The sequence below is a fragment of the Fundulus heteroclitus genome, chromosome 17 (assembly GCF_011125445.2).
Source record: "Fundulus heteroclitus isolate FHET01 chromosome 17, MU-UCD_Fhet_4.1, whole genome shotgun sequence".
Classification (NCBI taxonomy): domain Eukaryota; kingdom Metazoa; phylum Chordata; class Actinopteri; order Cyprinodontiformes; family Fundulidae; genus Fundulus; species Fundulus heteroclitus.
This window is the reverse complement of record NC_046377.1, coordinates 6,585,859-6,602,433: the sequence shown is the minus strand read 5'-3', so window position 1 is coordinate 6,602,433 and position 16,575 is coordinate 6,585,859.

Genomic DNA, 16,575 nt, shown 5'->3' with positions numbered 1-16,575 from the left:
ATCAGGTCAGGTGGCTGTTTTACACAACTGCCCTACATGCAGACTAGGCACGGGCCTGTTACTGGGTGCTTTTAATGTGATGCCATATTAAATGCCAGAGTCCCTGGACTTTTTCTTTCTTTCTGTATCGAGATTAGTGCATTGGCCCCAGTTACTCTTGTTTAGAACATCCCATGACACTAAGCAACAAACTTACTTTGGTTTGGTCGGTCCTGGACAACTAGAATCACCGTCCTGTTGTTCCAATACTGTGTTACCATTGCTATTATGATTTGTTTAATGGTTTTATGAAAAAAAGTGCTAAAACTTTGGATTTTGCAACATGCACATATGTATGCAACAGTACTGAAGAAGAAATCTTCTGCTTTTCCAGGTTCAAATCAGCTTATGAGGCAGACTGTGTTGTCAACATGGAAACGTTGTTGCTATTTTAAGTGGCTTTTTAGACAGTTTTTTTTTTTAAATATATGACTAGCAACTTCACACACCTTTCTTACATCTTACTGTGACATGTTGAAGGCTCCTAAGTGGTATAAGGTTAAAAACAAAACTAGTATAAAGAGAAACTAGAAAAAGGAAAGACTAGTGTTGCGTTAGCAACATATTTGCAAGCCCCAAACCTAGAAATTAAAAGCAACAATACAAAAGCAATGTAAAATCTGGCAGAAGAAAAAATATTTTTTTCTTCTACATACCGTTATAGGGGTTTATTTATTTTGCAAATAGCCAACCATGCAAGTAAAGTTGAATATGTCATTTAGCAACTTCTAGTGTTTTTTTTTTGTTGTTGTGTTTTTTGTGTTTTTTTGCCTACCTAGTCAATAGCTATTTACCTTACTGATGAGTAGACAGTAAGGATTGTTACAGCTAGCACAAACAGCCGGTGTATCTTTAGCGCAATAACATGGATGAATTTCAGCAAAAAAAAAAGAAAAGGTAAAAAATATAACAAGGGTGCCTCGTGAAATGAATATGTGTCAATGCAGAGCTGCATCCCATGAATATGAATATTCCCAGTTTGAGGTGAAATTAGCTAAAATTAGCTAAAGGCTAACTTTTTGCTTGGCCTTTTGGATTTCTTTACTTTTTTGCAAAGTCACTGCTACATGAGCTCTTTCTACAACAGGTAAAGAGCTTACTCTTGTTAACTTTACAGAAACTCCCTTAAAAAACGAAACTATCCCTTCAACATATATAGAACATTTAGAAAGTTTTATTCTTGCAAGTAGCTTGTCTACCACAAAGTTTACCAACCAGAAATTGGAGGCTTTCCATGACAGAACCCTTAAAGAGACAAGTCATAACAATTATATGTACAAAAAAATATCCTTTTAACAGCAAAAACATTCTTGATGAGAAACTCTATCCTGGATTCATTCAAGGATTTAGGGGTGTCAGCATAAAGGGAGGCGAGGTTCCACAAGATCAAAACGAATGTGCTTGTCTTGATTAAAATCAGAACTGCTAATATTGTTTTGGCTATCAACCCACTGTCACACAGCTCACTGCCCTCTCCCTCTGCTGCAGCCTTCAAGGTGACTGTTCACCTGCACATCAGAGTGGCGTGACTCAGCACTGTCGCATGTCCGCGCCACTTCCTTCAAACCAAAACAAAAACACAAAGTCCGTCATGGAACAGCTCTGGAACAGTGTGACCCCGATGCAGTGCCAGTGCGTCACGGCTCAAACCCCCAAGGAGCTGGATCTGTGACGAACGCTGCTGCCTCCCCTGGCCTCTCTCCGCTCACCGGAGCCGCATTCATCCAGCCGCTTTATCTCGGTTCATCCTCTCTCAGTCGTTCCCTAACTCGCGCCACACCAACATCCGAAGCGAAGCCGCTGAAATGTCCTCAAGCGCTTTCAAGAATCTCGACCGAAATACGAGCAGGCTCTCACCGCCCAGGTTATTTTATCAATGAGATCAATTGTTTCCTCGGTTTCTCACTCCCACCCGAGATGGTTTACATAAGAGGCTCGCACTAACTTGAGGGGAAGATGAAAGGTTTTGGGAGACACAAGTTGTGAGAAATGTGCTTTTCTTCATTCTTTTTAGGCAGTGTAAAATTCTTCTTTTCTGTGTTATTGCATATCTGTTTGAGTCTTTATCTCCATAACCAGTCACTTGAAAGGCCTCAGTACACCATAACTAATACACAAAATGTATTAGATTTTACTTAGATGTTATGTTTAAGAGAGGAGTTCCCTCCAGCGGGTTGTGAAACTGTCGCCTAGACGGATTGGAGAGGCCGGACAATTAGTCACATCGATGTACAGCAGGCAGGTACAGCCACTTAGGTTTTAAATAATGACCCGTCCCCTTCACAGGGAGTTTCAGCTTCTTCCCTCTGGAAGACAATTTTTAGTCCCTAGTTGTAGGATCAGAGATCTTAAAAACAGCTTTGCTCCGACTGCTGTTACTGAACTGGGCAAGCTGAAACGAGACGGCAACGCTCTTAGAATTTTAATGGATTTAACAATTTGATTACGCCTAGATTATTCGCTTTTTATGGTTTTCAAACTTTGCTTTTTAACATTTCATTTTTCGCATGTTTATCCTGTTTTTTTAAGGTCTTGCTCTACATTTTTCTGTGACCTGCTTTGATTTGAAATGCCTGGAGCACTTTGAACACTGTTATATTTAACTGGATGGTTTTGGTTGTGTTATGTTTGTATAGGATGTGTGAATTTCTGCACCCATGCAAAACAAATCCACCTGCAGGTATTAATGAAGTAACCTTGAACCATATGTGAACGACCGACAAAAGCAGCACATAATTCAAAGTGGAAGAAAATTGATTGGTATATTGCTAACCTTTTCTTTTCTTTTCAAAATTAACATATGAAAGCATGGCATGCACTTGTATTCTGCCCCCTTGAGTCAATGCTTTGTACAGCCACATTTTACTGCAGTTAAAGCTGCAAGACATTTGTGGAATGTCTGCCACGTCTAGAAACAGAGATTTTTGCTTTGTCCAGTCTTGCAACACTGGTTTACTTTCAGGATTACCTGCTATTTGCATGCACCAACCATCTTCCCAGAAACTATGGAGAAATACCTGTCCCTGCTGAAAAGATTACGAGCAAATGTCACCACCACCATGTTATGCTGCCAGGATGGTGCAAAACGTCTTTTAAAAGCTGTCGGCTTTTAAAACAATCACATAAATGCCTAAACAACATATCCAAATTCAATTAGATGTTGTTCTTGACTTACCTGGTCAGCCAGATTGATAATGTGTAGCACGCTCCGTTCTGCACGTTATCAATATGGGACTGCTCCCGTCGAATCCGTTTGGGGAAAGGAGGAAGATTCAGCAGAACTCTCCGAGTCGATTGGTCTCCTAGTGCCCACCTACCCAAGGCGGGTTTCAACCAATCACAGTATCAAATTAAAACGTAAACAGCAGGCGTCATGTGAAAACATGCAAAGGTATGTTGGTTCGGCTGTGGGCTCGTCCTTAAACCACAATTCTGCAACGTGATTGGCCCAAACCATTTTTAGTTTGGACGCAAACGGCTGAAGCCAGAGCGGTACACGATGGATTTTCGTGTGTTTGTGAACACACAAATACAGCGAGAATTCAGCTTCGGAGTATCTGCAAAAGTTGTAAAGGTATTACTTTAAACATTTTAACAGTTCGATTTATCGTACTGGTAACCGGTTTGTAGTTATTGAAGTTGGAACACAGATAAATTCCCCATTTTTTTTGTTCATTTTTTTTTTTACTTTTTTTCTTTGTCATGCAGCTGCAAACATCTACAAAGAGGTAGGCTACTGGCTGACAAAAAATAAACAACCCACAAGAGACAGGTTCAAATTTGAAGTCAGTAGGATAACAAAATTACTATTCTGGACCTTTTTACCCCGTAGGTATGTCCAGGCTGCCTTCAGGAGTTATCCAAATGCATCCAAACTGTGCCAAAATAGAGGTGCTGACCTTCAAAAGGCTGCAACTCCTATCCTAAAATGAGTTGTTACTTTTAAATGTAGACATTAGTGAGGGTTCTAATGAAAGTTCATTTCTAGAGGAATCATGTTCTATTCATAGATTCATTGTCAACATGATTGCAATACAGAGTAGGGGAAGAACAAACCTCCAATACAGAAAAGCTGCTTTTGGGCACAAAGACCCACGGCGAACACAAGAAAACTGATTTGCTTTACACATGCTGCTGCTATTAGGATTTAAATTTCTGCTCACAGAAGCGATACAGCCATGTGACTGTAATTTTATTGGCTAAAAGCTGCATGCGTCACAATAAGAATCTGCACTGACTCGTCCGAGCGACGTGGAGGAGGAGGGAGTTTAAGAAATGCGGAATGCCAATAACATTGGCTCTGGAGAAACCGTAGATCAATGCAGTTGGTCAAATGAGGTGTCGATCAAAGGAAGAGGGCTTAGACAACCATTTAGAAACCAGAGTATTCAAAATAGAAGCCTACAGTACAAACTATGACACTCAGAAATGTGCTCCATGGAGACACTGGTGTCCCTGTGACACTTAAGAGGTCGACAGCGAGGCTGCATTCTTGCCACTCTGCTCTATTAATTACTGATTTAAAATTACACCCACCTAATTAACTAAATAGGTAATGGCTAAGCACAAATAGTTGCACACCATTTTATTATTGGGTATGGTGGTGAAAATGGGATGTGCAGAAAAGTCCACAGAATAGACATGGCAGGGCACTGGGAGAGCATTGGTGACTCTGGAGGAGTTGCAGAGATTCACAGCATAGGTGAGATAATCTGTTGTGAGGACTATGTGGGAGAAGAGGCTTTTCAGTTGAGACCAACAATTGGACTTTTTGAGCCTACATGCAAAATGCATCAACATAAAATCCCTACAGTGGTGGTGACAGATTAAGGCTGTGGAGACCAGTGGAGCTGAATATTAATTCATCAATTACAATGATACACTACTCTAAGTTGTTCTCTGAAGTCTTTCAAAAATAAATTTAAACTTGTGATTGTAAAGTGGCCCCGTAACAGACCTGTCCAGGGTGTACCCCGCCTCACACCCAGTGAACGCTAGAGACAGGCACCAGCAACCCCATGAGGGATTAAGCGGGTCAGAGAATGGATGGATGGATGGATTGTAAAGTGGGATAATATGGAAAAAGTTCAAGGGGTATGAATACTATTGCAAAGCACTGTCCTCATTTGAGATCCTTCTGCTGCTCAGCATTTGCACACAACAACATTTCCCTTTGCTTCTATTATATCCCACCCTTACACCTTACCTGTTTTCCTCAACTCCTTATCACTGCTCCCCCTCCTCCCTCTTGTTTACCTGTAGCCTCGTAGCCACGGTGATGACTACGGTTGTCACAGTGATCATGTTACAAGTAGGACAGCTAGTTCTGAGAAAGGGGAAACAAGGGATTCCCAATAATAAGCCACTATTGTTCCCGAAAGGCTCTTTCAGTGGCACTCTTCTTCCGTAACACACATATATACACACACACACACACACACACACACACACACACACACACACACACACACACACACACACACACACACACACACACACACAGATACTTTCAGAAAAGGACACCAGATAAACACTCGTGTGTGGATGTACACACATGCACACACTCGAGCTATGCACAAACAAACTGGGACATGGTGTTACCTCCATAGCATGAATAACACACGTACAGCTTTACACTTGGAGGAGAGCATGTTCTACACGGATGCACAGGATAACGTATACAGCAGCCAATCTGTTTAACTGTGGCAGAAAATCCTATGTTCGCTAAAATACACCAGTTCTTTTCAAATCATTACAAATTTAATTTAATTTCAGACGTTTGTCAGTGCAATAAATTTAATAGCATATAAATCTACTCTAATGAAAAGGTCTGCTTAGCACGCTCTATTCTGTACAGTATTCTGTACACCATGCTTTTAGAGGTGTTTTACTACCTACCGAGCAACTTCACCTCTGAATTATGGATGTAAACATTGCTTATGTGCAAGATGTCTAAGGTCGCAGTAAAAAGAAAGTACACCTGCTTTCAACTCTAGTGCTTTGCGTAATCAGCAAGAGAAACCATCTCCATAGAAGCAGGAGATGTGGCAGTTTGCTGGTAAGGAGCAGAAAGGTACGGCAGCCCAGGCGACTCAACAAAATACAAAAGCCACGGCACAACACCACAAACACGACAACAAAAACTGCAATGCAGCAATCAAAGCTGCAGCACAACATTAAAGGTGCGTTCACACCGAATGCGAATGCAGCAGGCCGAGCAACAGATTTACATGATATCCCTATGCACAGGCGCAACACAGGAGTGACGTGACGCAAAGAGACGCTAAGCGAGGCCACATAGGCAATTCTAGCGGTGCAGAAGGCGCGGTTTTGCCGATTTAAAGCGAAGCGAGAGCAACCAATCAGAAACTGGATGTGGCTGTGACGTGGGGTGAAGGACTGCAGCGGAGAAGAAGCAGTTTTCATTCAACATGGAAGAAAAGCTGATAATGGCGGTCTGTGGTCGGCCTGGGTTGTATGACTCAACCAACTATTACTACCGAGAAAAGTCTAGAAAGTACCAAGCCTGGAGAAAAGTGAGTGAGGAGACTGAAGTGAAAGCGTCACTAGATAGCACCATCCTACCACTGTTTCTGGCTCGTCGCCTGCTGTGAACGGCTGCCGATAATGTAAGGCGAGCGACAGCAAGCATAAGTGGCGCCATTGTGGCACCATTCGCACCTTTACACAAAAGCAAAAGCCACAGCACAACACGACTGCAAAAGCCACAACTCCAAGCACAAAAGCAACAATACAACTACAAAAGCACAGCACACCAACTAAAGCAAGACACAGTCCAACAACAACAGCTTAAACACAACAACAAGAGCAACAACACAACACAATGGCAAAAGAAACAGAAGTAATACTAAAACGGAAATTTAAAAAATCAATAAGATCTGATGCTCTTTCGGATTTGAGAATGGTGTTACTTTCGGACAGCACATGTGCAGAGGAAAACCTCCTAGAATAGCAGACAAAACTTGGAGGAGGAGGAAAACTGAGCCACAACACAACAACAAAAGCCACACAATAACAACTAAAGCCTCAATACAACACAGGTTGCAACGCCACAACAAAAGCCGCAACACAACAACAAATACTCAACACAAGCTGTGACCCAGGACACAGGCTTGGGTCCTGGATGAACAGAGATAGGCAGCTAGATCCAGGGGCTTCGCAAGGCTTGTTGATCGCAGCATAAATCCCGCCTGGGGTCCAGAAATCAGAAGCTCGGTAGACATCCGATAAGGACAAAGTGAGGCAGGAAAATCCAAGGAACGTGAAAGAAATCAAGCTGAGGTAATCAGGTGTGGAAAAAATGTCTGGACATCTAATTGAAAAAATCTTTCAATAATCTGGTGCTTTCCTGCTGTTTATGGTGATCTTATAAGGAGCGTGTGGAATATGCTTGATTGCAGAAGAGCAGAGAGGCAGGCTGACAGGTGCAGCGCATTAAGGTGCGGTGGCGTCTCGGCTAATTTGTTCTCCCTCTCTCTTAATCGGATGATCTCTTAGTCTGCAGGTCACCAAAAACTATTTCACACAGTGACCGTAGCTGTTAGCAGTAACTTGGTACCAAATACACGGACAACAAGTTGACAATAGCTGCGTCTCAATTCGCAGGCTGCGTCCTTCGAAGGACCCAGCCTACACAGCCTTCGGAGGATCCTCAGCCATTGGTAAATGGGACGGTCTAGGCTTTGGAGCACTTCCTGGTTGCGACACGACGTCATCAGGTCTACCCCAAGACCGGGAAAAACAGCGGCAGACAAAAACCGACAGGATAAACGACACAGAAAAAATGGATATGGAAATTTTTATTTTATTTTCTTAATTTACTTGTTACTGGAGGAGGACAGTCGGCTTAGACGGCTTCGACGGCAGCAAAACCGGCGACAATTTTTTCTCAGGCTGGGAGAGCGCAGTGGAGAGGAAACATTTACCTGCTATTATTTTCACCCAGGGCCTGCTAATGATCATAATATACCAGTTATTAAACAACTGCTTTTCAGCAGATTGACGAATATGTTTAAATATAAAATTTTATATTTATTTGTAAGACTTTGTATAAGCTTATGTTTGTAACTTTAGTACTTTGAATTGAATTAGTTAAATGTGTACAAACCCTGTAAATAACTGACTTAAATCATCACTTTCACTATCACTAAAAAAGCGCCCAAAGCACCTCGGGGAATCTTATGGCAGGCGAGGCCACTAAGGATGGTAGCGGTGCATCCTCAGAATTCGGGGAAAAGGAGGACGCGTTCGAAGGCTGCATTTTAAGCATCCACTGAATTTTTGCCAAATGGGACAGCCTCCGCGCATCGTTGTGACGTCACCGGCATTAAAATGCGTCCTTCGCAGGACGCAGCCTGCGAATTGAGACGCAGCTCACGTCACATTTATGACACTCCGCTGCTTCTGTAGTAGCTATTACAAGCTTAACGACGAGGTCGTTTGTAATTCGTTTAGCGCGCCAATAAATGGAAGTGAATTTTACACACTGGGGCTTTAAATATACTTAGCTAAGAATAGAAAACACAGAAAAAAAAATTTTCACTAACATTTGCTGAAACTGGACTTACAGAGAAGTAAAAACTTAGCTCAGCTAAAACAAGAAAATGAAGAAAAGCAATATCTTTGTCAATCCCAGTTAACATTTTCTCCAACGAAGACATGCAGCCTTCTAAATTGCACTGGATCAGTCGATTACTGACAAGGACTTTGACAGCTTTTCCTGAAATTTAGAATTGTGCTATAAAAGACACATGCCTTTAAAATATTTATTCAAAAAAAAAGTTTTAAACACCCCAGCAATGATCACTGTTTTGTTCAAGTAGTGGTCTTCCCAAATTCTAAAACAGAGGTTGCAAAGTTGGGAAGAGCCACAAGACCCACATTTAAAAGAAACAGGGTGGAAACAAATAGGAATTATCCTCAAAGTGTATCATTACGAAGCAAAGACTATAGTTCTGGTGCTCGTGTGTAGTGCTGAGATTCACTTGCATCTGCAGCTTTGCACGTACTCTCACAGTCTCTTTCCTACCAAACCGCCTCTATTGGGGGACGCTGAGCTGGACGCTTTAGTTTTATAGAAGGCCAGTCAGTGCAATGCAGTATAACCTGCAGCGGGGAAGTGAATCACCGGCCAAAAGGAACTAGGTCAGACTCAGCATCATAACAGCCACGCGACTGGTTGTGGCCTACTTTTTTAGCTTTTTTTGTAAACTTCTTCTTTTTTTTATTTTACAGTTATAGTATTCATAAAAAGAAACTTGATGCAGAAAACGTTGCTCCAAATTATGTCAGCATTCTTTTATTTAACAGAAAAATAAATTGTGAGTCTATATGTTTTTAAAGCTGATTCCCAGAGAATGTCATTGTTAGGGGCAGCAGCTTTTAATCTAAATCCTGATGCTAGCATTCATAAAATGTTAGTTTGTTTAAAAATTATTCTCCCACTTTATCCTGAGGCAAAACACACAAGGTCTAAAGAAATCAATGCACCACAGCTGAACAGGATGGTTCTTTTGAGAGAGAGAGATAGAGAGAGCATGTAAGCTGAAAATAACAGTTTTTCTCTGCCAAGAAAAAAGCAAAAGGAAATTACTGAAAAGACCAGAAAGAGTTAAAGTAACAAGAGAAAAATCGGAAAGATAACCAAAGAAAGATGCACACGTAGGTGTTTTAGGTGGAAGTCAAAGATACCAGGAGACATTGTTACCCAACAAGCTGCAACGCTGCCAGGACTGTGGACCTTCCAAAGCCTTTTGATTATTTTTAGGATGAGAACAAAGGAAACAATGGTACAATGCCTTGAGCTTTTCAATTTTTATGTCACTGCCGGAAACTTCAATATACTTTATTGGCAGCTTATACGATAACCAATTCATAGTAGCCTTATTGTGAAGTGGAAGGAAATATTTAAGAAGTGCAATGCATTTGTTTTTTAGACCCCCGAGTGAATATGTTATAGAACCACCTTTTACTGTAATTAGTTTGAAAGACTGAAAAAGTAAAAAAATAGTTATTATTAGTTATTTTCAACTGGAGCCATTTTCAAGTCTTGCCACAGATTCTCAATTTAGGTTCAGACTTTGACTAGGCCATTCTTACACATCAATTTAGTGGTGATCTAAACCTTTCCATTGTAGTTCTGGCTACAATGGCCAGACATCATTTTAGAGACAGGATTGCGTTTCATCTTCGTTTGACCAAAAAAACTTACTCTACATGTGTGCTGTGTCCCACACATGAATTGTGGTCACTTTTAAACTAAACTGTTAATGGCTGTTTTTCAACAAGCAAAATCAGTTTTTACTCTAGTCATTCCATCATAAAGGCCAGATTTTTTGGAATATACCCTGACAGCTGTTCCCACCTGAGCTGTGGATCTCTGCAGCTCCCCTCCATGGGCTTCTTGGCTGCTTCTCAGACTATTGCTCCCCTTGCCAAGCCTTTCAGTTTAGACATACAGTTATGTCTCGCTCGCGTTGTATGTGTGCCACATTCTTCATTTTATGTTGATAGATTGAACAGTACTTTGTGAGATACTCAAAGCTTGGTACATTAATTTATTACCTACGTAGTCCAAACTTCCCCACAGCATTTTCCTTCAAGAGTCTGGTGTGTTCCTTAGACTTCATGATGCTGTGGAATTATCCAAATGGTAGGAGTACTTTTGCAAGACACTGTAGCTTATAAACACTTTTAGAAAAGTGGGGAGCCTGCAGAGCTTCTAAATGTGTCAACGATCGTGAACCCAATTTTTATCCATTTTCTCCAGCCTTCATAGAGCTCGCATTATCTTTTAGCCATCTCTGTGATTTAACCCAGAAGGCGATGTCAGAGCTTTATGAGTATCAGCTGCTCTATCTGGTGCAGCTTTTGCATTATGCAGAAACAATACAGTTAAAACGGTCTTGCATAAATCTGTGACGTCAGGGATGTCGCTTAGAGGACAAAATTAACATAGAATTAAATTAACTTTCTAAACTCTGTGACATTCAGCCCTAAAGATGTAAACATCTCTGTATGCTGTCATTAAAAACACAGAGGGCTGGAAGATGTTTTATGATGGCACTCATAAGGCTTCACAGTGCCTTGCCAAAATATGTATAACTCCTGAAATTTCCACCAATTTTCTATTTTTGACCTACTTTCAGATCTTCATGTTGTATTTCAGCCAGACCTATTCAGAGTTAATACAAAATGTAACTTTGAAATAAAGATTTTACTAATTAAATGAAAAACTATAACCAACCTGGTCCAGAGTGAAAAGTAATTGCCCCCTTCTTAAAGCACAGATTTACTGTGATTAAGCACACTTTCTAGAAATTTGGGTTTGATTTCGAAATCATTTAACAGGACCTGTCTGACGACATGAAGTAGGTTAAAAGATCAAATAAGAGCAACACATCATGCACAGAAAGAAACTCAAGAGATGGAAAATATCTGAAAAGGAGTCCAGCAAACCAAAATGAGAGGTATTCAAAAATGAAGAAAGATTGGAATAGTGGGGAACCCTCCCAGTATCGGCTGGTATACCAAAATTTCTGCAAGAGTCCACATTCTTGATCATCTGAGTCATGGCGACTGCAACAGTATGAAATTAAAGGCAACTGGACGTTTACTCAGTAGAGTGAAATGAACCTGTCTTATCCTTTTGCTCAGGAGCTGGCTTTGGGCTCTCAGTATAATTTGTCTCACTCTGTACCTTTTGATAATCAACATGAGACGTACTCAGCATAAGTCCGGTTGCCTTCAATTCAAGCCTGTTGTAGTACTCCAAGAGCATGTCTAAGACTCATTCAGGAAGTCAAAGAACAACCAGGAACAACATCTACAGCACTGCAGAGTTCATGATTTAACCATAAGAAAGAGACCGTGCATGTGAGAACACAAAGACCTGTCTCAAATTTGCTGAAAGCATCTTGATGATCCCCAAGACCTTCAGTAAAAAATATTTTGGACTGACGAGACTTACTGTGGGAGGAACTTTGTGGAAGGTTTGCTTCCGGTTACATCTGGATTAAAACCAACATTTAAAAAAATTTTACATCATACTAAAGGCCAAACATAGAAGGGATGGACTTGTCAAAGTCTGGATTTAGAGCTTACTGAAATGGTGTTGTATGACCTTAAATAGGCCATTCATGCAAAAAAACTAAATAAAAAAAAAAAACTCCATCCATCCATCCATCCATCCATCCATCCATCCATCCATCCATCCATCCATCCATCCATCCATCCATCATCTTCCGCTTATCCGGGGTCGGGTTGTGGGGTCTCTCTCCCCAGCCACTTGGGCCAGCTGCTCCGGGGGAATCCCAAGGCGTTCCCTGGCCAGCCGGGAGACATAGTCCCTCCAGCGTGTCCTGGGTCTTCCCCTGGGCCTCCTCCCGGTGGGACTTGCCCAGAACACCTCACCAGGGAGGCGTCCAGGAGGCATCCTGACCAGATGCCCGAGCCACCTCAACTGGCTCCTCTCGACGTGGAGGAGCAGCGGCTCTACTCTGAGTCCTCCCCGGATGACTGAGCTCCTCACCCTATCTCTAAGGAAGAGCCCAGACACACTATGGAGAAAACTCATTTCAGCTGCTTGTATCCGGGATCTCGTTCTTTCGGTCACGACCAAAAGCTCATGACCATAGATGAGGGTAGGAACGTAGATCAACCGGTAAAACGACTGACTTAACAGCCCTTATTAGAGAACCCGGTACTCCATACTCCTGGAGTACCCTCATAGGACCCCTCAAGGGACACGGTCGAATGCCTTCTCCAGATCCACAAAGCACATGTAGACTGGTTGGGCAAACTCCCATGCCTCCCCCAGGATCCTGCTGAGGGTGTAGAGCTGATCCAGTGTTCCACAGCCAGGACGAAAACCACACTGCTCTTCCTGAATCTGAGATCTGGCTATACGACGGACCCTCCTTTCCAGAACCCCTGAATGAATAGACCTTACCAGGGTCCCCCTTTTTATATAGGGGGACCACCACCCCAGTCCGCCAATCCAGGGGAACTGCCCCCGATGTCCACGCAATGCTGCAGAGCCGTGCTAACCAACACAGCCCCACAACAACCAGAGCCTTAAGGTACTCAGGGCAAATCTCGTCCATCCCCGGGGCCTTGCCACCGAGGAGCTTTTTAACAACCTCGGCGACCTTAGCGCCAGAGATGGGTCCTTAGGCTCTGCTTCCGCAATGGAAGACGTGTTGGTGGGATTAAGGAGGTCTTCGAAGTATTCCGCCCACTGAAACACGACGTCCCGAGTCGAGGTCAGCAGCACACCACCCCCACTGTAAACAGTGTTGGTACTGCACTGCTTCCCCCTCCTGAGACGGCGGATAGTGGACCAGAATTGCCTCGAAGCCGTACGGAAGTCTTTCTCCATGGCCTCTCCGAACTCTTCCCACGCCCGAGTTTTTGCCTCCGTGACCAGCCGAGCCACCTGCCACTTTGACTGCCAGTACAAAAAAAACCCCTCTGTGGCTAAATTAAAACAACCAAAGAAGAGTGGGGGAAAAAATAATATTGCCAGTTATTGCAAACCCTTGGCGGCAGTTGCTGCTGTCAAGAGCGGCACAGTCAGTTATTTGGTTTAAGAAGCAATAACTTTTTTATATATGATCAGGTTGTTTTGGATAGTGTCTGTCCCCATATTTGGGGGTGGCTTATTAATTTTTTCAACAAGGGAAAAATGCTAAGTCTTGGGTCCTGCTGAATTTAATTTCATTTCATTTTCTGAATTCAAATAAATGAAAAATGTAGATTTTGTAGGTAAACAAGAAAGTATTGGCAAAAAAATATTGTCACTTTGCTGTCCAAGTTCTTGGCAAATGTTGCATGAAAACAGACACACAATGTTCTTAAGAGACCCGTGTAAAAGGCACAAAGAGCCAGAGGTTGCAAATTCTGGTGACAGAGCGATAAAATGTTGTTCGTAACTGTGAGCCGCAAGAAAAACACGTCATGGTTTTGAAAAATTTTTAAGTATAAAAACCTAAAAAAGACTGAATTCGTCTAATACCCCAACATAAAAGTCAGTTTGCACAATTGCCACAATAGAAGTGAATGAATTAGGAAGTAGGGCCAATTTGCATGTCATTTAACTTTGTTACATCTCCTGTTTGCAGTTTTCCACAAGCCGCACAGGTGGGAGAAGGTACAGAACGTTTTGGCCCGCATGTCGAACACTGTCTCCACTGTGAAGCGTAGTGGCAGCAGCATCTGCGGAAGTTTAATCTCTTCAGTAGGGAGAGGGAGGCTGGTCAGAGGTGATTGGAAGACAAATACAGGGCAATCCCGAGATAAAAGCATTAGAGGTTGCAAACGACAAGAGTCTTTGAAAAAAAAATTGCAAAGGAATGTTTGTATGTATGGGTATGTGTGAGTCTCACAATGTTCTATACCTCACTTCTTTAGGATTGTATCAAAAACACTTAAAAGAGGGGGGATTAAATAATGTCACGTCCTTTTTGTCCATGCAGACTGTCAACTTTACTCAGTTTTTGCTCCTTTTGTATTCAGCTCTCACTGAGTGATGTCATTCCCACTCAACCGTTGGTGAATTTTGGTTTGCAAAGACCTGCGTGTCAGTCCAAGAGCCCCGGGAGCCATGAAGCGTACTGATGACGTCGCTGAAAGGCAAATCTGCCGTGCGTGCACTTTTAAGAGCGTGTCAACATTCCCTATGTTGCATCTTTGAGCGCATGTTACATAAACACATCCAGATTTCATGACGCATTTAACATGCATGAATTACATATGCCCTCTTGCATGTGAGCACACAGGCTTTTCTCTAAAGCACTCCACAAATACAAATCTGTATGAATTCTTGGAAGAAAAAAAAAGCATTCAGCCTGGTTGGACTTAGTAAGGCAGTGGTGGTTATAAAGGCTACCGAAGGGGACAAATGTGATTTAAACAGACCCATCCACTGACCCGTTGTATGTATATATAGGTATAAAATGCCTTCAGAAAACCAATCCATTAACGAAGAGGGTTCTTACCCAGGAGGCTTTGGGGAGGTTCAGCGCTAGGACAGAGTATCAAACAAAGGTCAGTACAGGCTTGAGGGAAAAGCCTATCTGCTTTACCAAAATCAAAGTCTCCCTCACATATGCATATTATGTTTATAGCATGGTAATTGTATCCTGTTTGGGCTTAATGTTTTGGATAATGTGTGTCCTGAGATGAATTCATTCCATTGAAACGGTGTGGGGCACTATTTTGCCATGAAACAGGATGATTCATTGTAGCTTTTGAGATTGGAAACAGCTGTTTTTTTTTGTTTTGTTTTTTGTTTTTTGCCATGTTCACATTAGTAATTCCTAGGGTTATAACAGTATACAGAAATCACGGTTTGGTACTTTTTTGGTACGCTTCAATCAAGAAAAACGTACTTTATTTTACTTCAGTTAGCAGTAAACGAATAATGTTTTATCAATTTCTGAAATATCTTTGATTGGTTTCCCTTCGTTTAGGTCCATCCATCTTGCCAACAACTACAACAAGATTCCTTTTGCAGTAACATTAAAGCGGTGAGTTTGCCACCAGCTGGTTTTACAGTGACGAGGGTGTGTAGTGCAATGTTTGTTTTCTGCCACACGTTGCATTTTGCATGCGGACCAAAAAAGTTAAGTTTTATCCTGTCAGAGTATTTGTGAAATGTTTTAAAAACACCATTCCTCAAATAGATTCCTCACAGAATCACCTACATCAGCAATTAAAGTATACCTACAGCATTAGGCTTTCCCCCTCACTATGTTTCACTGCAGCTGAAACAGCTCCAGGACTTTGAAAACGTAATTTCTCTTGAAACAATTCTGCCTTTGTCCTTTTTGGCTGTAAGCGCTAAACGTTTAAACAAGAGGCACGTGGCTGTCATCAGGCGAGTGCAACCTCTGCTGTCGCGTCCATGCAAGGTCATATGCTGAAGAGGAAATGGATGAGCGTGTGAGAAATAATAAAAAAAACAAACATTAGGTTTCCATGTGAATGCATATGCTTGAAAGTGAGCATCCATATGTTTGCACATTTGTCTGCCGGCTTGCGTGAGCGCTGCCTCCTACGTTACACGGAGTCACGACCAAGCCTGTGTTGGGCACGCTGACTAAAAATAGTCTATTAGTTTTCGGCTCAGTGAACAGCGCAACGCTGCTTAATTATTCAAGATGTGGAAAAGGCTGAGGGCAGCCATTTTTCTCTCTCCCATCCCTCCTTGCCTCTTGCTGTATTTTGTTTCCAGTACACGGAGTGCTGGTGTGATGTAAGTATCTGCGTCACAGCTTACTGCGTGTCACTGTGTCACTGCTGGAGCAAAATAATACTCTAGGCTTTTCCCCTTATCACGCTGTGTGTGTGTGACCATTCGCATTCCTACTGTTTATGAAGAACACCCAAGAGGGGTGGGTACTGTCATTAACTAACCCCACTCTTACTGTTCACGGCGTTAAGCATTTGCACTCAAATTGCCAAATGTCACTTTAACGTACAACAATGGTTGCTCAATTGTAAAATATTTATTTC